Below are 22,541 nucleotides of genomic sequence, written 5' to 3' on the forward strand. Positions count from 1 at the left end.
TGGTTTCTGCAGGAAACCTGTTTTCTGTGATTCAAATCCAAAATGGAAAACGTGGGTGGTTCTTCCTGTCTCACCATTAGAGTCAGCCAATTGGCTGGTGAAGCTTTCACACAACTTCAGCTCAAACCCCTTCCATCTGCTTTAACACTGCCATACCTTAGTGGAATGAAAGAGGCATAAAGGCTTTCTCTAGCCTCAAAGTAAGTCTTCACAAGGAACCTTTGGCTTATTCTATCTCAACCATACTTGATCAAGCTGCCCATTTTTTAAAACTTCAAATCCGAAAGATGTGAAAAATAGTAAGAGCTAAATCGCAAAATAATTCAAGGACATTAAAGCTATCTCTGACTGTAGAGCTGAGTTTCTAAAAAAACAGCAAACTCATCTGTCAAGTACAAAGCTCCAGGGGCAACACACATGCTGGCTCCGCCCATTACCTCGACCACAGTGGCATCTCTTCCCCAGCCACACGGTGCTCAACATTTGCCATGACAGGCCGCCAACAGAGACCACATTTGAACTTCTAAATATGTGACACTGCCAGAATGGAGTATGAATCCAATATTTCTGTAGGGTATGTCTGCATATCCACCTAAAGCTACTAAATTAGCTAGTGTGACACATTTAACTGAAAATATCACACGCAACAGTATGCCTTCAGTGAGAAAAGACCACTAGTACATGATACTAGCATGGTAAAACAATTGTGCATACAGTGCTGCCCAACTAAATCTTAAATCCTTAAAGCACTAGAAAACCTGCTAGTGCAAGACAATAAAAATTCAGGCAGCTGCTTCCAATGGTGATGTAAGGACCCAACATGGCAAACTGCTCAAGGGTAGCTACTGTCCACTTCCTAAAGATTCCAGGCCCACTTAAAAATCCTCAGGTCTCAGGAGGTTTTTTTCTTAAAAACTGCTAAAAGTCTCATACAGTTCACCCTGCATAGTAGAAAAAGGCCCTTCACGAGCCACCAGTGACTGCACAGCAAGTTCTTACATAATGACTTATCTGGTAGTCACACAGGAAAACCCGCTGACAAGGATAAAGCAAGGGGCCCTGGTTCTCAGATAGTCATCTCAAGGGAACTGTTGTTACAAGGAGCCACTGAAATGTGAAATACACACACACTATTTGTAAATGTGAATTTTAGAAAGTATCTGTACGGAAGCACTAAGCATATCATGAACAAATACAGACCATAAGCTTGTAGAGCCAAAAAAGACCCAATACTTCATTACCACTGTAATACTCTAATTTTGCCGATAAAATTAAGTCAAAACCTCCTGACTGCCAGCGCAGTGCTCGGTGAAATCTACATTTTGGAGCATACTGAAATTGAGTTACAACTCAGTTGCATGATAAATCTCATTTAACCATGTGCTGCAAAAGCTCAATTTACATAAAAGATTAAGAAGTAAAAACCTTTATCATATCTCTAGTGAAGAGGGAAGGGTACAGTGAAGTTTGCTGTCTTTGTCCATACCAGTATAATTTTATCGTCAGGAAAAAATATATATATAAACTACATATATAAATCATCTCTCTTTTCAAAAACTGCTGCCAAAACCAGTACATCTAGCAAAAAGACACAAAATATGACGTCTTACTACCCTTACAAAGAATGTGGAAATGGCATAAATAACAATCCTTTCTTCTGAAGTTGAGGTTTAAAATATTTTCTAAGTTATTTTCACTGCACTATCATTAATTTCCTCTAATGTAATTTTAGAACAGATCAAGTAGATACATTTCTTCATTTCAGTTTCTTTAAAACTTTGATTTGCTAACACTTCTTCTAAGACAATGATCAACGACGATCTGTCATTGTGTTCATTTTCTCAACTTCCTCAAGTAAGCACATTTTTGCAAGACTAAAATAATGCACATACTTACACACATAAAAAGAGAAAGACATAAATACTTCGTCTAGGACGAAATAACTGCGTGACTTTTGAAATTTTTAAGACAAAATGCAGACCTCAAAACAAGGTCATAATTGCTCCCTGGGTTATCTCTAAAGAGAGGCTTCTACATTCCTCTCCTATTGATACTTCAGTGAAAATCTGTGACAAAAATTCATCCCAATTCTGCCATTAACTAGCTGTGTGATAGATACTGGGCAAGTCATTTAAGGGTTGGACTTAGGCTCATATAAAAAGTTGGCATATTCGATTTCTATAGTATTTTCTAGGTTTCTTAACATCTTCCTAAGACATTATTTATCATCTTTATTGTCACTGAATTCTAAAAGTCAAATACATCTTTAAACAATAGAAATAACCATTTATAAACTACCTTATGCCCTAGAACTCAATAGAAGACTACCATCAGCTTATCTGAAACCTTTAGAACATTATAAGCTTTATCTTCATTAAATGTATCACTTTGTCTCATGTTTCAGCATTTTGTAAAAAGTTTAGATTAGTAGAAATGTACTTTCACATCTAGATGACCCCGAAGCACCATCCAACTCTCTCAAGATGGGAGATCCTGATGCCTTCACTTCCTTCCTCATCCATCCTCCATCACCGCAGTAGCCAGATACTCTGAAATATTTTTGGCCACAATGGTGACAATGAAAACCTTTTAAACCACTTATGTTAAAAACCAGCTACATGTACAAGTCTGTATCTGAAAATCTCTGTATGCATTTTTATCATTTAGTACTCTAGATTTTAATATCTAAAGAACCAGTTCCATTGATAATATCTGCATAATCTCATGACTCTTCATCTGAATCTGAGTTCCCTGTTTATTTGCCAAACAAGCAAGGAGGTTCCAGAAAACTGTATACAACACAACTCACGCACTTACTTTCTTTATATACCACTGATGATTTTGCCATCCTCAATGGAGTCAATTAAAAAAACAACCAGTAGGATTGAGAATCTGTCATTTTACCAGTAGGAATCTCAAAAAGTAGCTACTTTTGCCAAGTTCATTCATTCAACACATTTATTATCTACTACGTGGCAGGCACTTTTAATTTATCGTCCTGGGGATATATAAACAGACAAAAGTCCCTGCCTTCATGTGCTGTACTGAAGAAGATGACACACCATAAACAGAAACCATAATAGACAAATTATATGGAGGAGATGTACATATAAGGTGTATTAGTCTGTTCTCATGCTGCTAATAATGACATATCCGAAACGGGGTAATTTATAAAGAAAAAGAGGTTCAGTGGATTCACAGTTCCCCATGGCTGGGGAGGCCACACAAACATGGTGGAAGGTGAAGGAGGAGCAAAGTGACATCTTACATGGTGGCCGGCAAGAGAGCGTGTGCAGGGCAACTGCCCTTTATAAAACCATCAGATCTCGTGAGACTTATTCACTATCATGAGACCAGCACAGGAAAAACCTGCCCCCATGATTCAGTTACCTTCTACTGGGTCCCTCCCACAATACGTGGGGAATATGGGAGCCTCAATTCAAGATGAGATTTGGGTGGGCACACAACCAAACCATATCCATAAAGTCAGAGGGGATACGTGCTTGATATGGTTTAGATCTGTGTCCCCATCCAAATCTCAAGTTCAATTTTAATTCCCAGTGTTAGAGGTGGGGCTTGGTGGAAGGTGACTAGATTTTAGGGGTAGATCCTTCATGAATGATTTAACACCATCCCTTTGGTGCTGTTCTCAAGTTCTCACGAGATCTGCTTATTTAAAAGTGTATAGCACCTTCCCACTCTCTCCCTCTTCCGCCTGCTCCAGCCATGTAAGACGTGCCTGCTTCCCCTTCACATTCTGCCATGACTAAAAGTTTCCTGAAGCCTCCCCAGAAGCCATTATGCTTCCTGTACAGCCTGTGGAATCGTAAGCCAATTAAATCTCTTCCTTTATAAATTACCCAGTCTCAGGTATTTATTTATAGTAGTGTGAGAATTGACTAATACAGTGCTATTGTAAAGAAAAAGGACAGGCTACTAAGAAAAAGGGATTCAGGAATGAAGGGAGGGCAAGTGGGCTGCAATCTTAAACAGGATGGGGTAAGGGTAAGAGTCACTACAAAGGCAGTGTCTGAGCAATGACATGAAGGAGATGATGAAGTGAGCCAGACTGAAGTTTCCTAGTAATTTTTAACTTGTACTGACTATACACGTAATGGTAAATGCTTTAGCAAAAGATATATATGAGCAAATTTACAAACAACCCAGAAGACTAAAATAGAAGAGAGCTAGCTATGTGCAAACCCCCTTCGTTTTTGCAGCTTATTTTACCAAGTGAAACTTACAACTTCAATTAGGTATGCTTGGTGTGTTTTTACCCCAACTGTTGTTTTGAACACAATTCTTCTGTGATTCATTTTCCTCAAAATTCAAAAATAAATGTCCCACTATTCATTTGAAACATAAAAGAGCACCAGTGTTGGCCGGGCACAGTGGCTCATGCCTATAATCCCAGCACTTTGGGAGGTCAAAGCAGGTAGATCACTTTTGAGTTCAGTAGTTCAAGACCAGCCTGGGCAACATGGCAAAACCCGTTTCTACAAAAATTCAAAAAATAGAGGCCAGGCACAGTGGCTCATGGCCCAGTACTTTGGGAGGCCAAGGTGGACCACTCACTTGAGGTCAGGAGTTCGAGACCAACCTGGCCAACATAACAAAACCTCGTCTCTACTAATAATACAAAAAAAATTAGCTGGGCATGGTGGTGTATACCTGTAATCCCAGCTACTTGGAGGCTGAGGCATGAGAATTGCTTGTGCCCAGGAGGCGGAGGTTGCAGTGAGCCAAGATGGCACCACTGCACTGTAGTCTGGGTGACAGAGTAAAACTGTGTCTCAACAACAACAATAAAAAATTAGTCGGGCATTGATGGCTCATAGTACCAACTACTTGGCAGGCTGAGGCTAGAGAATTGCTTGAGCCCAGGAAGCAGAGATTACAGTGAGCGGAGATCACGCCACTGCACTCCAGCCTGGGTGACAGAGTGAGACCGTCTCAAAAAAACAAAAGAGCACCAGTGTTATCAACCAATAACTCCACTAGGACATCCTGACTACTGCATCAGGGCTCAAATCTCAGTATGGGGAATCCAGGAGCTTTCCCCAGTGTGGAGAAACCTGTGCTTTCCTAGAGTTTAGCAGGAAATGAATAGGCTATGAAATCAGGCGGCTTTACCACCAACCAGTTATATAGTCTTGAGCAAATCACTTCACCCCCTGGGCTTTTGTTTCCTCAACTATAAAAATCAGGGTGTTGGACCATGTGATTTCGAAGTCCCTTTTAGGGCTTTCTTTCACAGACACACACCCAAAAACCTTCAGATTAATAGCCATATATTAAAAATTATAATATTAGCCAGGCACAGTGACACACAGTCCCAGCTACTTGGGAGGCTGAGGGGGGAGGATCACCTAAGCTTGAGCATAGGAGTTTGAGACTGCTGTGAGCTATGATCACACCACTGCACGTCCCCCTAGGAGACGAGAGTAAGACCCTGTCTCTAAAACATAAAATTTTTTTAAATTTATAATAATGTCATGCTTTGTAATTCTGCTAACCCACCATCAGATTCATATTAATTTCATTCTTCAGTATTCTTCAAATAACTAATGAATTTATACTGACTGATTCATAAAGTCTCAACTCTCTCTCTCTGATCAGAAAAACAAATTCACAAGGGTCTTGACTTGCAGTGGTATTCCCCAAGTATTTAAAAAAAAAAAAAAAAAAAAAAAAAAAAAAAAAAAAAAAAAAACCCTGGTATTTCTCTTGTCTTTGGCTTTCCTATCAACATACCCCTGCTAGCTTAAATAGAATTTTAAAGTAACACAACCACAAAACTGCTGAAATTTTAAATATTCTTTATATATCCCCTCAGTGAAATAGTCTTTTTTGTTGTTGTTGTATTTTGTAGAGACATAGTCTCACTCTATTGCCCAGGCTGGAGTACAGTGGCACCATCATAGCTCGGTGCAGCCTTGAACTCCTGGGCTCAAGCGATCCTCCTGCCTCAGCCGCCCTAGTAGCTAGGACAACAGGTGGGCTACTTTACTTTTATTTTTATTTTTTTTTGTAGAGACAAGGTCTTGCTATGTTTCCCAGGCTGGTCTTGAGCTCCTGGCCTTAAGTAATCCTCCTGCCACAGCCTCCCAAAGTGCTGGGATCATAGGCATGAGCCACCGTGCCTGGCCCAAAAAGTATGTTTTTAAATTGTAGGTTTCCTTAAAAGTTTCACTTAAAATCTTATGTTATTAACTATTATACTGCTTATAATTATAATTAACATTATATTATATTATTTTAAATTGGTACTGTAATGAGTATCTGTTATTCATGGAGCCCCAAATCATCTTTGTTACGTTTTCACTACTTCCTTACTATGTAAACCTCACCTTCCCAATGTAGAATTTTAAAAAAGAAAGCAAATAAGCAAATTGGGGGTATACAAGCAGACATGTTAATTAGGTTCCACTAACCAGACATACCACACAGGGCTCCCTCAGAACGGAGTTACGTAGGGAAAGTGGAAGAAGGGGGGCAAGTCTTGCTTGGCTTCCTGGTTTGCAGCACCCTGACTTTATCAGGAGCAGCAGCTCCTCAGCAGGCCTGTTCCACAGTGCAGAACTGGCAACCATTCCCAGAAACTCAGAGTACAGTCTCTTTTGTCAGCCTGCCCAATGTGCTAAACTAGCTATCACCCTTAATAAATCAGTTGCTACTTATACCAGTAGAATAACTCTTATTATCTGTAACAAAAAACCCCAACCAACACGCATAGCAAATATTCATTTCATTATTTCCACATACAAGAGCTGAGATTGAAAAGAAAACAACACACAGAACATTCCACCATATAAGCCAAGAATTCTTTGTTTCAAGCCAGGGCTTATATTCACAATCAACACTTCGAACCTTCCCTTATATGTACTTTCTCATAAATTTCATCACCTCTGTCATGCAAGGAGAAGAAAATGGTTTTTGCCTAACTAATTTTCTATCAATAAAGAGTCTGATGACAGTAACTTGGCAAGGTATTCGAGAAGAGGATACAATAAACATCACTTTCTATACCAGCTCAAGTTTATGGAGAATCCTGCAGTGTTAGGTAGCACTTTCAGAACATTCCCCAACTGCAGGCAAGGTGATCTAAGGCTGTATTTGAATGCCAAAATGATCAGTACTTCGTGCCAAGGCATAACTTAATTCACAAAGCAGCAGTGAACTTTTCACTGATTTTCTCCATCCCTCAGGGTAAGATAATCATGTTAAAACCACAGACACATCAGGCAACTAAAAGACACTATTACCTAATACTAAAAGCAGACTGGAAGCACTGAGAAGTGATTATGCATGTTAAAATTCTCTTCTTGGTATAAAGATTAAGTCCTACACAATTACTTGGCAAAGATGGAAAAAGTAATCAGCGATTAATAATACTGGTCCTTAAAGTGGCAACAGAATCTTACAAAGGACATTTAGTATCTTTGACTAATACTGCCAAACTACACAGGTACTTTTCAGGTGATACTCAAAGGCAAAACTTTATAAAGATCGCTTACACACTTCTGAAGGCCCTTAATGACACTGATAATCATCCAGTGCATCTCAACGCTCTGCCAAAGCACAAGTATGCATCGTCTCCACACAGTGATTCAAGACAAGTCTCACTAATGTTAGTGCCCCCTGGGCCTTGGGTCTCCAGGCACTCAGCAAGCTCTCCCTTTGTCATGGCAGTACCTCACCCTGCCTTCTGCTCCCTGAATGGCTTTTATCAAACAGTTTATAGTGTACTTAGCTGTAGCACTGATGGTGGGGAGAAAAAGAATATGCAAAAGTTAAAACATAAACTATATTTTTCCCTAAGAACAAAGCAAATCAATTTGCTTAGGAAAACTTACAGCTTGGCTACTTCAAAACAAAATTTTAAAATTTCATAGAAAATGTCTGCAAAGAAGTTACTACGATGACTCTCAAGCTTTACTATGACTACCCATGTACCATGTGTGTCCTCTGGTTGCACCTGGCAAACACACCTTTTTTTTTTTTTTTTTTTTTAAGAAATGAAGTATCAGACCAGGCACAGTGGCTCACGCCTGTAATCCCAGTACTTTGGGAGGCCAAGGCGGGCGGATTGCTTGAGGTTAGGAATTCGAGACAAGCCTGGCCAACATGGTGAAACCCCCTCTCTACAAAAATACAAAAATTAGCCAGGTGTGGTGATGGGCGCCTGTAATCCCAGCAACTCAGGAGGCTGAGGTGGGAAAATCACTTGAACCTGGGAGGCAGAGATTCCAGTGAGCCAAGATAGAGCCACTGCACTCCAGCCTGGGCAACAGAGCGTGACTCCACCTCAAAAACAAAAAAAAAGAAATGAAGTATCTCTAGGCCAGAAATGATACATGGCCTACTTTAATTTTTTGTTTATCATGTCTAGACTCTAATCTCAATCTTATTCCAAGATTAAGGCTATGATGCTCATGTGTTAATAGTATCAAGATCAAAGGATACATACATAATACCACAAATCAGTGATTCCCAAAGCTGGTTTGCAAAACAATACCTGCATCTGTAGGTCCTCAGAGAAATGGAAAAAAAAACTGTTTGAGTATTTCATAAGGCTAAATTTATCCAATTTAAATGGTTGATCTTTATTTTGAAATTGTGTCTTTCCTATTCTTTTGGTATTTGAATGCCTTTCTTAATAAAATGCTGAAAAAAATTAAGATTACATCTGTAAAATACAAGCAGATGGCTGGCACTGTTCCAGATCTTCTGCACCTTCTCCCCGTCTCCAACTTCCCAATTCCCCTCTTTCCAGTTGCTCAGGCAAAAACTAAAAATAAACACTAAAATAAGACCTAGTGCCATTCTTCTTTCTTCAACATCTCAGTTCCAGACCATGAGCATATCCTTCAGCTTCACACTGAAAACCTACCAACAGTCAACTACCCCATTTATTGCCACTACCAGGTCTAAGTCACCATAACCACTCCCTCAGACCACTGCCACTGTCTCTTAACTGGCTCCCTACTTCAGTCCCATTCCCAGCAGGCTACTTTCAACAGAGCAGCCTAGCGACTCTGTTAAAACCTAGGTAGGTCCATGTCAATGCTCTGCTTAAAACCCTTCAGGAGTCCCATCCCAGTGAGAGGAAATTCTTCAGCAAGCCCCACCTGCTGTCTCAATGCCTCTCTCAGCTCATCTCCGCTCCTCCATTACTAGTCATGTCCTTCTAGGCACCTGGCCTTGTGTTCTTCACACCTGCTGCCTCTTTGGTCTAAAATGTCCCCCCCAGGTCAGACACCTGTATGATTAGTGACCTTACTTCTTCAGGTGGTTACTCGAAATTCATCCTTATCTTTGTGACCTTGAGATAAACTAAAATTTCTTAAAACAAAACACCATTAAGAGAGTTGAAAAGGCAAGCCAGCGAGCGGAAGAACAGATGTGCAATGCACGTATACAATGGAGAACTTATCCAGAACACATTTTTTAAACTCCTATAAATCAATAAGGAACGTGGTATTTAGTCATTTACTGACATAATTTGCATATCGTGAAATTCACTCTTTTTAGTGTACAGGTTTTCTGTGGGTTTTCACAAATGTATATGGTCATTTAACCACAACACAGTGAAAATATGGAACATTTCTATCGCAACAAAAAGTGGTTCAAAATGGTCAATAAATATGAAAAGGTGCTTAAATGCATTAGTCCTCCACATTGGAACATCTCTACACAACTACCAGAACAGCTAAAGTTAAATGGCAGGAGATGCCAAATCTTGACATGTCTGTGGAACTCTCACATGCCATTAATAGGTATACAAATCGATATAATCACTTTGGAAAACTTTATCAGTATCTACCAAAGTGAATACACACATATCCTATTACCTGGCAATTCCACTTCTAATTATATCCCCTATAGATGGCATCACTAAAAAGAAATATACAAGCATGTTTGCTGCAGAACTACTCATTAGCTAGAGATAGAAGACAGTAAACTGTGATATCATGATACAATTTAATACTCTACAGCAACAAAAATGAATAAACTACAAATACTTGTAAGAGCATAGATTGGATCTCACCAAATCAATGTTGAGTAGAAGAAGCCAGAAACAAAAGAATGTATTATGCATTATGACATTAATATAAAGCTCACAAACCAGCAACAGTAACCTACGGTGTGAGTCCTCAGGAGGCAAGGCTTCAACTGGGAGAAGAGATAACCAGGCCTCTTAAGGGGCAGCTAAAATTCTGTTTCTTAATTTGAGTGCTGATTACACAAGTGTATTCACTTTGTAGAAATTCAACCCTCCCAGCTACTCAGGAGGCTGAGGTAGGAGGATCACCTGAGCCCAGGGAGGCTGCAGTAGGCCATGATCACAACATTGCATTCCAACCTGGGTAACAGAGTGAGACTGTCTCAAAAACAAGAAGACAGTAAATTCATCCCATGGTACATTTGTGCTTTCTGCACTTTCCTGTATGTTTGTTACACTACAATATAAAGTTTGTTTTAAAAAAAAAAAAAATCACCTTTTCAATGAGGCCGTCTCTGGCCACCTAATATTTCCACCAGTCCCATTATTTATCATACTCCTTTCCTACTTATTTTTCCTCTGGCACGCTTGTTAATACCTAGCACACTATCTTACATACTAGACATACTTTACAAACTTATGTTGTTTACTGTCTGGCTCCATCCACTAACCTGTGAGTTCCATGAACACAGATATTGACTCCAGTTGGCTGAGTACAGAGTCCCCAGTAGCTGGAATAACACCTGGAAGATAGTAGGCACTCAATATAGATTTAATTAATTTATTAATTATACAGCATTGCCCAATTTAATTATGTTTAATTATGTTTATGGATTCAAGCTATAAATTCTTACAGTTGTCTTGTTAAACAGCAAGTTGGTTGTTGTTCTGTCTGAATAATGCTTCTCAACATGGTTTTAAGACTTCTCATCTTCCAAGTTCCAGATCAGATTCTGATCAGCTTATGGTATAATAAACCATATTAGGAAACCATATAGGAAACTCTTACACTCTGAATTCTCTTCACACCTAACTTTATAAATGAAAGCTAAGGCTGCATTAACCTTTCTCTCGGGCATATCCACCCTACTGACTCATACTGAGTTTAGAAGCAAATAAAAGTAACAAAGGGATTTAATTCCATTTTTTTCCTTCACATAAAAATCATGAAATATTCCCAACCTATCATGGTACCTTTAGTGTCGAGTCCTAAATGTAGAAATTTTAAACTACCTCCATCTATTCTAAGTTTTAGCTAGTCATTTCAACAGCTTTCTTTTAAAATTGCAGTTCTCAACTTTTTCCATCACTGCACCTCTAAAGAGACTTTTTAGGCATTTTTTTCTTAATCACCCTCTCCAATGAAATTTTAGTATCACAGATACACTATTATCTGTTATGTAATTATACTGTACTTTCAACCTAAAGAGTAGCATTTCTGCTCCCACAACCCCTACAACCAATTTCACCTCTTTGAAATTCTATAAAGGAGTATTTTAAACTTTGAAAGTAGTTTATCAACTACTACCTTACCATTCTAATTTTACTTCACATGTGAATTTGTTAACAGTAAAACTATTTCAAAGATCAAAGTTGTAACCCACAGAAATCAAATACAGAGTGCAACAGCACAGGTTCTCTCCTAGCTTGTGCAGATCCATCGAATCTACTATTCAACAAGCTACAAATCCACCTAATCCCCATATCACATTTTCCCATCTTGTTCATAAGGACAGCCTTTTGTTAAACTATTCTGTCGAAATCAAAAGACAGCATTCCCTTAATTAATAACCTATTTAAACTTTTCAGAATCTATTTTTAAAAGAAAACAAGATTAGCACAGAATGACTTATTTTAGTCTCTCCTAAGTCCCTCTGGGGGACTTAGGACCACTGCAATCCCTAACTTCACTCTTGTAAGAGTTTCCTATGTGGCTGGAACCAGATCAGTACATTTTCTATATTATGAGCAAACCTTTTCAATGCATACCTGATCATTCTGCTCCCTGGATATTTAAAATCTTTCCAGGGCTCTCCTAGGCCTATAAAAGCCCCAAGTCCTTAGCATAATAGGCAAAACCTAACTGCAAGGCCAATCAGTGGCAATACCTCCCACTTCTTTTTGTTTTGTCTTGAGAAAGAGTCTTGCTCTGTCGCCTAGGCTGGAGTGCAGTGGTGCAATCTCGGCTCACTGCAACCTCCGTGTCTGGGATTCAAGCAATTCTCCTGCCTCAGCCACCCAAGTAGCTGGGATTACAGGCACATGCCATCATGCCCAGCTAGTGTGTGTATGTGTGTATGTGTAGTAGAGACAGGGTTTCACCATATTAACCGGGCACAGTGGCTCACGCCTATAATCCCAGCACTTCAGGAGCCCGAGGCGGGTAGATCACGAGGTGTGATCACGATTAGGAGTTCGAGACCTCCCACTTCTAAAAAGTTTTTTCACAATCACTTTACTCCATCTAGCAGAAACGCTCTTATAACCAAGCCTCAGCACCTGCCTGCCCTCCCCACCGTACTCTATTTTCCCTTAGTCTCTTTGGATGTTAGAAGCAGTATCACCTCTTCAAAAGATGTCCTGTTCTCCACATTCTCCCGAGTGTCACAAGAGCACTCCTTAACCAGCCTCCTAGGCACTCTGCCTATATTTGGGGATTACTTATTAATGCGTCTGCTTCCCCTACTCTTGGGCCATCAAAAAATATGTGCAAGGAAATGCACTAAGGATACAGGCTACAAGTTGACCTCCTAAATTTAGAACGTGACATTCACCTTTGTTCCCCTGGCAGCAGGAGTACCAGGAACCCACAGGAATTAGAAGCCCAGTGAATGTTTTTTATAATACTGAAACCATCCTGGCTCCTGGTAACCACTACCTTTTTCTCTCGTGCTATCAAATCACCTGTTTAAACCTATACTAAAATTCTGCCAGAAAGTCGTATGAAACTTCTTCTATTTTCCTTTCTTTAGGAAAAAAACCTATTTGCCTTTCTTTAGGGAAAAAAAACGAAAACACTGACATAAACCCTCAGATTTCAGGAGTGTCAAGGCTCAGAATACATTAACCCAAAGGATTCCGAACTGAAGGAAACTGCAGGGGCCCCAGAAACAAGGTCACTTCCCCCGCCTTCTATGTGAAGCATGGTCATAAAGGAATTCTCTGATCCATCTTACCTGAAAATAAATCATAAGACCCTTATTCCAGAAGGGTTCTGCCCCACACCCAATGGAAAAGTAATGTTCAACACAGAGCGGCTGAGAAGAATCCGGACAGGCCTTGCTGGGTTCCCCTCTCAGTTTACTACCATTAGATCATTCCCTTTTTGTGCAATCACCTTACTACATGGCCATGATTCTCCATCAAATCTAAGCATAGAAACAGTTTTCCCTGAGTCTTTGGGTCTTCATTTTTGAAAGCTCTCATGTCATATATAACTTTGTTAAATAAATCTGTGATGCTTTCTTTCCTGCTAACCTGTCTTTTGCTAATAGGAGTGCTGACCACAACCCTTGTGATGGGTGAGGAAAACGTATCATGTTTTTGCCCCTATAAGAGCTTCTCTAACCTTATCAGTTCTCGAAGTTTCCCAACTGGGGTTCCTCAAATTAATGGTAGAGTTTTCAGTATCCTGGGGAAGAATCCGTTTCAGCCTGGAGATTCTTATTTATTTTAAGTGGGTAAGAACTTGTTTGCTTTACTCTCATCTTTCATATTCCATACTTCTCTGTCTGAAAAATACTTTCCTACCATAAAAGATACTAAGAAGAAGGAGGGAATTACTCTGAAATCCCTTTTGTTAAAATTAAACAGTGGGTTTAGCCTCTTTTTAGTTCTCATTGTTTTAAAGCTTAAAAACTAATTTGCATACACCTTACCAAAGCGGAACACAAACACACTTTATGACACAGCAAGTCCACTCTTAGACATACATCTCATGGGAAGGCATGCCCCATGTGCACCTCAACATGCATGCAAGAAAGGGCCTAATGACCAGCAGCTGAAAACTGAAACTCAAATGTCCATCAAGAGAAGACAGTATAAAGAGTTGGATATTGATACACTGGAAAACTATCAACTAAAGAAAATCAACTACAGGAAATACATGGATAAATTTTACATGTTAGGCAAAATAAACCAGGCACAAAAGAAAACACGCTGTATAATCCCATTTCTACAAATTTCAAAAAATATATAAAAACTAATCAGTGGTGACAGAAGTCAAAAGAGCTGTTATCTTTGGGGTGCAGGAGGGCTAATGATTGCAAAGGTGCAGAAGGTGGCTTTTGGGTGGTTTGGTAATAGTCTCTGTGTTGACCCTGCATGGTGGTTACATGTGTGTATGCATTTTCCAATCATTTATCAAGCTGTACCTTTATAGTTTGCGTACTTGATGTGGATTACACTTCCAAAAATTTTTTAAATCACTGTGGTAATTTTAAATTTTTTTCCTGCAAGCCACAGATCACCGTAGGTATAATCTGTCTAAAATATTTGTAGCAGTTCAGTCTATTCTTCCATTTTCATGCTTACTATGTGCCCTTTTCTCTTTTGTATTCCACTTAAAGTCTGGCCTCCTGAATAGAAAGACAACCCACAGAGTGAGAGAAACATTTTGCAAATCTAATAAAAGATCTGTATCTAAAATACATAAAGAATACTTACAACTCAACAAAAAAAGACAAAAACCTTAACTTGAAAATGGGCAAAAAATGTAAACAGACATTTCTCCAAAGATCTACAAATGGCCAGCAAGCACATAAAAAGATGCTCAGCATCATTAGTCATTAAGGAAATAAAAGTCATTCACACCTATTATGACAGAAAAAAAAAAAAGAAAAAAAAAAGCCATACGGTAACAAGTGCTGGAAAGACGTGGAGAAACTGAGACCTTTATACACTGCTCATGGAAATGTAAAATGGTACAGCCACTTTGGAAAACAGTCCGGCAGTTCCTCAAAAGGCTGAATTGTTTAGAGTTACTAAGCATAGAGTTACTATGTAAGTCGACAATTCAACTCCTAGGTATATATCCAAGAAAAAATGGAAACATATGTGTACATTAAAACTTACACTTGAAAAGCAGCATTATTCTTAATAGCCAAAAAGCAGAAAAACCCAAGTGTCCATCAACTGACGAATAGAAAAAAACAAAATGTTATATATCCATAGAATAGAATACTACTTGACAATACAAAGAAATAAAGTATGATACATGCCACAACATGTACAAACCTTGAAAACATTATTAGAAGCCAGTCACAAAATACTACATTTTGACTGGGCACGGTGGCTCACACCTATAATCCCAGCACTTTGGAAGGCCAAGGCAGGTGGATCACTTGAGGTCAGGAGTTCAAGACCAGCCTGGCCAACACAGTGATACCCCATCTCTACTAAAAATACAAAAAAAAAAAAAAAAAAAAAAATTAGCCAGGCCTCGCGGCACGTGCCTGTAATCCTAGCTACTCGAGAGGCTGAGGCAGGAGAATCGCCTGAACCTGGAAGGCAAAGGTTGCAATGAGCTGAGATCACACCACTGCACTCCAGCCTGGGCAACAGAACAAGACTGTCTCAAAAAAATAAAATAAAATAAAATAAAATAAAATAAAATAAAATAAAATAAAATAAAATAAAATAAAATATAAATTAAAAAAAAAGACTACATATTGCTTAAATGTACATGAAACATCCAGAATAGGCAAATCAATAGAGACAGAAAGTAGATTAGTGGTTGCTTAGGGCTGGGGAGATAGAAAGATGGGCAGAAGGATTATAACTAAAGTGCATGAAATTTATTTTTGAGGTGATGAAAATGTTCTAAAATTGTGGTGATGGTTACACACAGCTGTGAATACATTAAAAGCCACTGAATTGTACACTTTAAATGGGCTAACTGTATAAAGTGTGAATTACATCTCAATAACCTTTTTAAAAATCTGGCTTCTTTTCCAATGACCCTGAACAGTTTGCTGACTTCTTTAGAAGCCATCCCCACTTTTGCTTACCAGCATGACTTGCAATCACACAATCACAATTTTTGTTTCTTGGCACTCCCCACACATCTCCATGAAACCATACTCTTTTCTACAGTTCTGCTGGCCTTGGAGGTAATACCATCTTTGCTCTGAGCTTCATGAGATACCTTTCTAAAAATCTAGGCCATAAGACCCTCTTGCACAACTTCCATCAGGACAAAACCCCAAAACAAAATAGCCAGTTTCACCCAAAGTTCTCAGCATGAATTAGCTAGTCAATTTTCCCCCTCTACCTTCCAAAAATGAAATTATCAGTAAGTCTAAGACTTATCAGATGTCTCCAGTTACAGGGTTGAGATTTCTACACATATAGTTTAAACACACCATTTATAAACTACCTTGTCTCTGTGTCAGGTTAAAAATTACACAAATTTGGCTGGGTGCAGTGGCTCACACCTGCCTCTGCTGAGGCAGAAGAATTGGCTGAACCCAGGAGGTGGAGGCTGCAATGAGCCAAGATCGCGCCACTGCACTCCAGCCTGGCAAGAGAGACTCCATCTCAAAAAAAAAATAAATAAATAATGAATTATACAAATTTATTCAGGGATGCATATAAGAGTAAGCTCTGGGGGCCAGGCACAGTGGCTCACGCCTGTAATCCCAGCACTTTGGGAGGCCGAGGCAGGCGGATCACAAGGTCAGGAGATCAAGACCACCCTCGCTAACACAGTGAAATCCCGTCTCTGCTAAAAATACAAAAGAATTAGCCAGGCTTGATGGCAGGCGCCTGTAGTCCCAGCTACTCGGGAGGCTGAGGCAGGAGAGTGGCGTGAACCCGGGAGGCGGAGCTTGTAGTGAGCCAAGACTGCGCCACTGCACTCCAGACTGGGCGACAGAGCAAGACTCCGACTCAGAAAAACAAAAAGAGTAAGCTCTGGGAAAAATCGAGTTGCAAAGACATAGTTCTCGCCTTCAAGGTCTAATGAAACAAATACAGAAAAATAATTTTAATATACTTTGGCAAAGCTCCCCTAGCTTCCCTCTAACCTGGCACTTAAAACTGAGCTGTAATTTTCTGTTACTTGTCTGTCAACTTGGCTTAATCCTATAGAGGCAAGGACATCCTTTGAATCCCAAAGGACTGGCACAGTGCACTGCATGTAGGAAAGCATCAACAACTGTCTGATGACTGAGTAAGTGCATGAAAGAGCATAAGTATGCACAGAGAACCAAACCTCTTCCACATAGTACCTGTCTCCCACATAGTGCCCTCTTAACCTCTGCTCAGTTACAATCCCAGTCACTCATGGCCATAGTACAGTCCTTATTAAGGTGGGCAGGTGGCAAACTATGCCAGGAAAATACCCAAATTGACTCCTCCTGCTCTCCTTCTCTCCCATTCCCACCTGAGCTCTCAGCTTTCCTACCCCTAGCCTTCCCCACTGACACATAGGGGAAAATGTGCAGGATGACCTTTCAAAGAAAACTACTGATAAGATGGAATTTTCCTGTGCAGTGCAGATGACATTTATTTTATAAATCCAAGAATCCACCATGATAATTCAAATGAAATACATCTTTCCATTAAGGTCCTTCAAAATCCAAGAGAAAGACACTAGAAAACATTGAAAAGTTGGCAAGCCAGACACTGTGGCTCACACCACCTCCTAGCAGTTTGGGAGACTGAAGCTGGTGGATCGCTTGAGCTCAGCAGTTGGAGACCAGCCTGTGTAACGTGGCAAAACCCCGTGTCTACCAAAAAATACAAAAAATTAGCTGGGCATGGTGGTGCACACCTATGGTCCCAGCTACTCAGGAAGCTGAAGTGGGAGGATCACTTGAGCCCAGGAGGCAGCAGTTGCAGTGAGCCAAGATTACGCCCCAGTATTCCAGCCTGGGCAACAGAATGAGACCCTATCTCTCGATAGATAGATAGACAGACTGACAGACAAAAGCACAGACAGAAATTTTTAAAAACCTGAAAAGGTGGGAGGGCTTGTAAGAAGCACTGGGTCCAACATCTATTGGACATCTACTACATGTCAGGCACTGGGCCTGCTGCCTTACAAGTGACATCCTAAAAGCTCTCACTCATTGATCCTAAATCTAAACTGTGGTAAGGGTGTTATATACATTGTCTCATTTCATCTTTATAATAACCTTGAGTTAATTAAGCATCATCATCTTTTCCTTTTAAAAATTAAGAAAGAGGTTGAGGAATTGTCTGAGATCACTGTGGTAGGGAGGAACCCAGGTCTCTGGTTCCAAAGCCTGTATGTGCCCCACCACTTAATATGAAACACTATGACCATAAACAAGCAATTAAATCCATTTTCTAAATCTAAACTACAAAAATGAGGAAAATGCTTCCTTCAAATGTTTGCTATGAACATTAAATGAAACACTGACTTCAAAAAAAGTGCTAGTACCTAAGAGACTCTTTAAAAAAATGGTTTTTTTCTTGCTTCTCCTGTTACACATTCTCCCAACCTTAAACCATAGACACGTAGTGGACACTGCAATCTGAAAATCATCTCGCATATTCTGTCCTAGAGGGAAGACTCCATGTACTCATCTAGCATAGATCAGTATTTGAGAAAAGCATCTGGAATGCCAATTACCACTTTATCAAGTTTTAGAACACAACACACTTGTAACTTGGTAATTATTCACAAAGAAATCGAAGGTAAACACTGTTCTTGGTTTTGTTCCCTGATACTTTCTTCCTGAGAACTCCCAGACATCCCTTCCCCAAGATGCTGCTTCCACATCATGGTCCCCCCGCAACAGCAGAAACATTTCTGGGGGTCTTTTTTCCTTTTCCTCATCAAACTTCACTTTAAAGCCTTTTACTGGACAGAGCTCTGTTTTGCTTGTTTAGAAGCCATTTTTTAAACACAGGAAACATGAAAGTAGTAACAGTGGTTATTCTTGGGTGGGTGGCAGAATGACGGATGACGTTTTTCTTCTTTATACTGTCCTGTATTTTCCAAATTTTCCACAAAGTCTAATGTACCGTTTTCATAATACAAGGAGGAAAAAATCAAAGATGGTACATTTAAATTATTTCCTTCATCTCCTGATAAGACGTTTTTCTCTGTTCTTCCTGAATTCCCAACTAGCTGGAAGCATCCTGGGAACAGAACTGCAGTGTTGTCTACGAAATACATAGCTCATCCACAGCCAGTGCCTGACATGAAACAGCTCAAAAAGTATTTGCTGAGTGGATGATGAATATTAGGTAATATTTAGACACGGACTTTATGGATTGATGGTGGGTGGACCAAGGTTTGAGGGTGGCATGTTCTCAATATTGCTGGATTATTGTGGTTATAGGACATTATTTAAAAGGTAGCTTTCAAACACTCTTAAGCAGTTCAACATGAAAAGTCTGTAATGTGAAGACAAGGTGAACCAATCAAGGTGATTTATTGCTGCAATGGTAAACCAAGAACAGGATGATAAATAGGCTAAGGTCCTTGAGCATCTTGCTATAAATGAGTGCACCAGGAGTGGAATTCATTAAATAACTTTGGAGCTCTCTGCCATTTAGAAGGCACATCATGGCCTTCTTTGGCCACCAAAGTTTAACAATCCTTTTTAAAAATAATCTCTGTTCTTAGGAGATTAAATAAACCTAAATACTAAAGCAAACAAGAGATTAAGATAAAACCACCCAACCTAGTTATTATATCACCAAAAATCCTAATCTAATAAACCAAAGCAAAAATCTTGAGGATTTATTAACATAAAAGAGAAATCTCAAATATTTGGTTTGGAGAAATGAGCTGTACATAAGGTTTAAAGAGGGTATACTGAATTCAAAAAACATACACAGTCCAAAACTCAATAGAAAAGTTGAGGTATAAAAAAATGTACTCCTTTCCCATCATAATCTAAGTTAACTACAAGAACTTTACCAGCAATTTCATTTCTGTCTGATCAACTGAACATATTTCCTAGATGAACACTTGGAAAAGCCAAGACTGAACTTACACTTGTATTTTCTGTATTTTCAATCAGCTTCACTTCCATCAACATCTCTTTACAAATCTGTATATTTCTAGGGGACTCTTATACACTGTTGGTGGGAATTCATATTAGTTCAGCCACTGTGGAAAGCAGTTTGGAGATTTCTCAAAGAGCTTAAAACAGAGCTACCATTCAACCCAGCAAACCCATTACTAGGTATATACCCAAAGGAAAACAGGCCATGTACAGTGGCTCACATCTCTAATCCCAGCACTTTGGGGGACAAAAAATGTCCCCCAAAAATGCAGGTGGATCACTAGAGTCCAGGAGTTTGAGACCAGTCCGGGCAACAAGGCAAAACCCCATCTCTACAAAAATATAAAAATTAGCCAGGTATGGTGGGGCACAGCAACAGTTCCAGCTACTCGGGACACTGAAATGGGAGAATCACTTCAACCCAGGAGGCAGAGGTTGCAGTAAGCAGAGATGTTACCACTGCACTCCAGCCTGGGCAACAAAGTGAGACCCTGTCTCCAAAAAAAGAGGAGAGGGGAGGGGAGGGGAGGGGAGGGGAAGCAAGGGAAGGGGAGGAGAGGGGAGGGGAGGGGAGGGGAGGGGAGGGGAGGGGAGGGGAGGGGAGGGGAGGGGAGAAGTTATTCTACTGAAAAGACACATACACTCACATGTTCCTCACAACACTATTCACAACAGCAAAGACATGGAATCAACCTAGGTGTTCATCAACGGTGGGCTGGATAAAGAAAATATGGTACATATACACCATAGAACACTATGCAGCCATAAAAAAGAATAAAATCATGTCCTGTGCAGCAACATGGATACAGCTGGAGGCCATTATTCTAAGCAAATTAACGCAGGAAAAGAAAAGCAAACACCACATGTTCTCTAACTGGGAGCTAAACACTGGGTACTCACGGACGTAAGAATGGCAATAACAGACACTGGGACTACTAGAGAGGGGAGGGAGAGAGGGAGGGATGAGCTGAAAAACCAACTGTTGGGTATTATGCTCAGTACCTGCGTAACAGGATTAGAAGCCCAAACCTCGGCATCACACAACATACCCACGTAACAAACCTACACCTGTACCCCTGAATCTAAAACAAAAGTTGGGGAGAAAAAAAATCCGTATATTTCTAATATGCCTCCGGGCTCTTAAAAGACATGTATTTCAAAACAAAGCAGATGCTGACTTGATGACAGCCTGATAATTTGAGGGCAACAGGCAGAAGTCAATGACAAGATGACAATTGCACAACACAATCCATGCTGCAAGATGAGAAAGAAAGCATTTCACCCCAAAAAATAAATGTCTCAAGCTTCCTGTCTTGCTCAAGTTGGGAAGTAACGTGAAAGTGTTCTTACTAGAAAAAACTCTGTGGTTGTTACAAACTGAGTGAAGATTTGCATTTATTTCACCAAACTATATATATTCACATTTCACCTAGCTATTCATATAAAAAGCATCTGCAATCCTGGGCCTTGGACTTCCCTTGGCAGGTGTCAGTCCACTGTGGAAGTTGTTCCCCACATCTCAGTAAGTTCTGTTGGCCAGAAAGGACATTCAGTGACAAGCACTACTTTGAATCCAGGCAAGGGAGGAAATTAAATACACTATCCATGACTTTTCTCTAGGTGTCTGAGATACTAGCACATCTTCACCTCCTAAAAATTCACTCATCTACCACTTAATTTTTCTTTTCTTTTTTTTTTTTTTTTTTTTTTTGAGACGGAGTCTCGCTCTGTCGTCCAGGCTGGAGTGTGCAGTGGTGCAACCCTGGCTCACTGCAACTTCCGCCTCCTGGGTTCAAGCGATTCTCCTGCCTCAGCCTCCTGAATAGCTGGGACTACAGGCATGCACCACCATGCCCAGCTAATTTTTTGTATTTTTTTTAGTAGAGATGGGGTTTCGCCATGTAGGCCAGGATGGTAACTCCTGACCTCAGGTAACATCAATTTTTTCTCAGTAAAGCCTACAATAGGAGGAAGTGAGAAAAAGAAAAAGAAATGGTATTAACTCTTATGCAAACCATGCCTGAGTCTCCTCAGGTAAACAGGAGAGCATCAGAAAGTTAGGTGACCATCGGAAAGCTAGGGGAGCACCGGAAACTAGGGGAGCATCAGAAAACTAGAGGAGTATCAGAAAGCTTGGGGAGTATCGGAAAGCTGGGGAGCATCTGAAAGCTAGGGGAGCATCTGAAAGCTAGGCAAGTTATTTAGCCTTTCTCAGTTTCCCTACATCTGTTAAATGTTGATAATACCTATTTCTCAGAAATTTCATGAGGATAAAATGAGACGGCATAAGTAAAGAATCTAACAGAATAAATTCATTGGTGGTGTTCAGCAAAAGATATTTATGACCATTACTAACTGGGCACTAGGGCCAACACCGTGACAGGCCAAAGTCCTACAACAGATAAGGAAAAGAAACCACCAAATGGGTCACACACCAACTCTGTGAAATCCAGATCATCGTTATAGATACAAAAATAAAAAAAACAGTCCCTGACTTTCCACTTGGGCACAACATGAACGAATAATAAACCACATACCATGCTTAAAAT

The 22,541-nt window shown here is 39.9% G+C and overlaps 1 protein-coding gene across 12 annotated transcripts in view; it reads right to left on the reverse strand.

Moving 5' to 3' along the window:
• Positions 1-22,541, reverse strand: part of SIPA1L1 (signal induced proliferation associated 1 like 1) — a 408,737-nt gene that overhangs the window by 367,072 nt on the left and 19,124 nt on the right. For 7 of the 12 annotated variants that reach the window (XM_050797323.1, XM_050797326.1, XM_050797312.1 and 4 more), the window contains exon 2: positions 10,678-10,749. The exons of 4 other annotated variants lie outside the window; for them this stretch is intronic. The gene's annotated coding sequence lies outside the window, so the exon portion shown is untranslated. Of the gene's footprint in view, positions 1-10,677; positions 15,561-22,541 lie in introns of those variants that run through there. One more of the 12 variants, XM_050797313.1, reaches the window with a different exon arrangement.

Source organism: Macaca thibetana, chromosome 7 (assembly GCF_024542745.1).
Source record: "Macaca thibetana thibetana isolate TM-01 chromosome 7, ASM2454274v1, whole genome shotgun sequence".
Lineage (NCBI taxonomy): Eukaryota > Metazoa > Chordata > Mammalia > Primates > Cercopithecidae > Macaca > Macaca thibetana.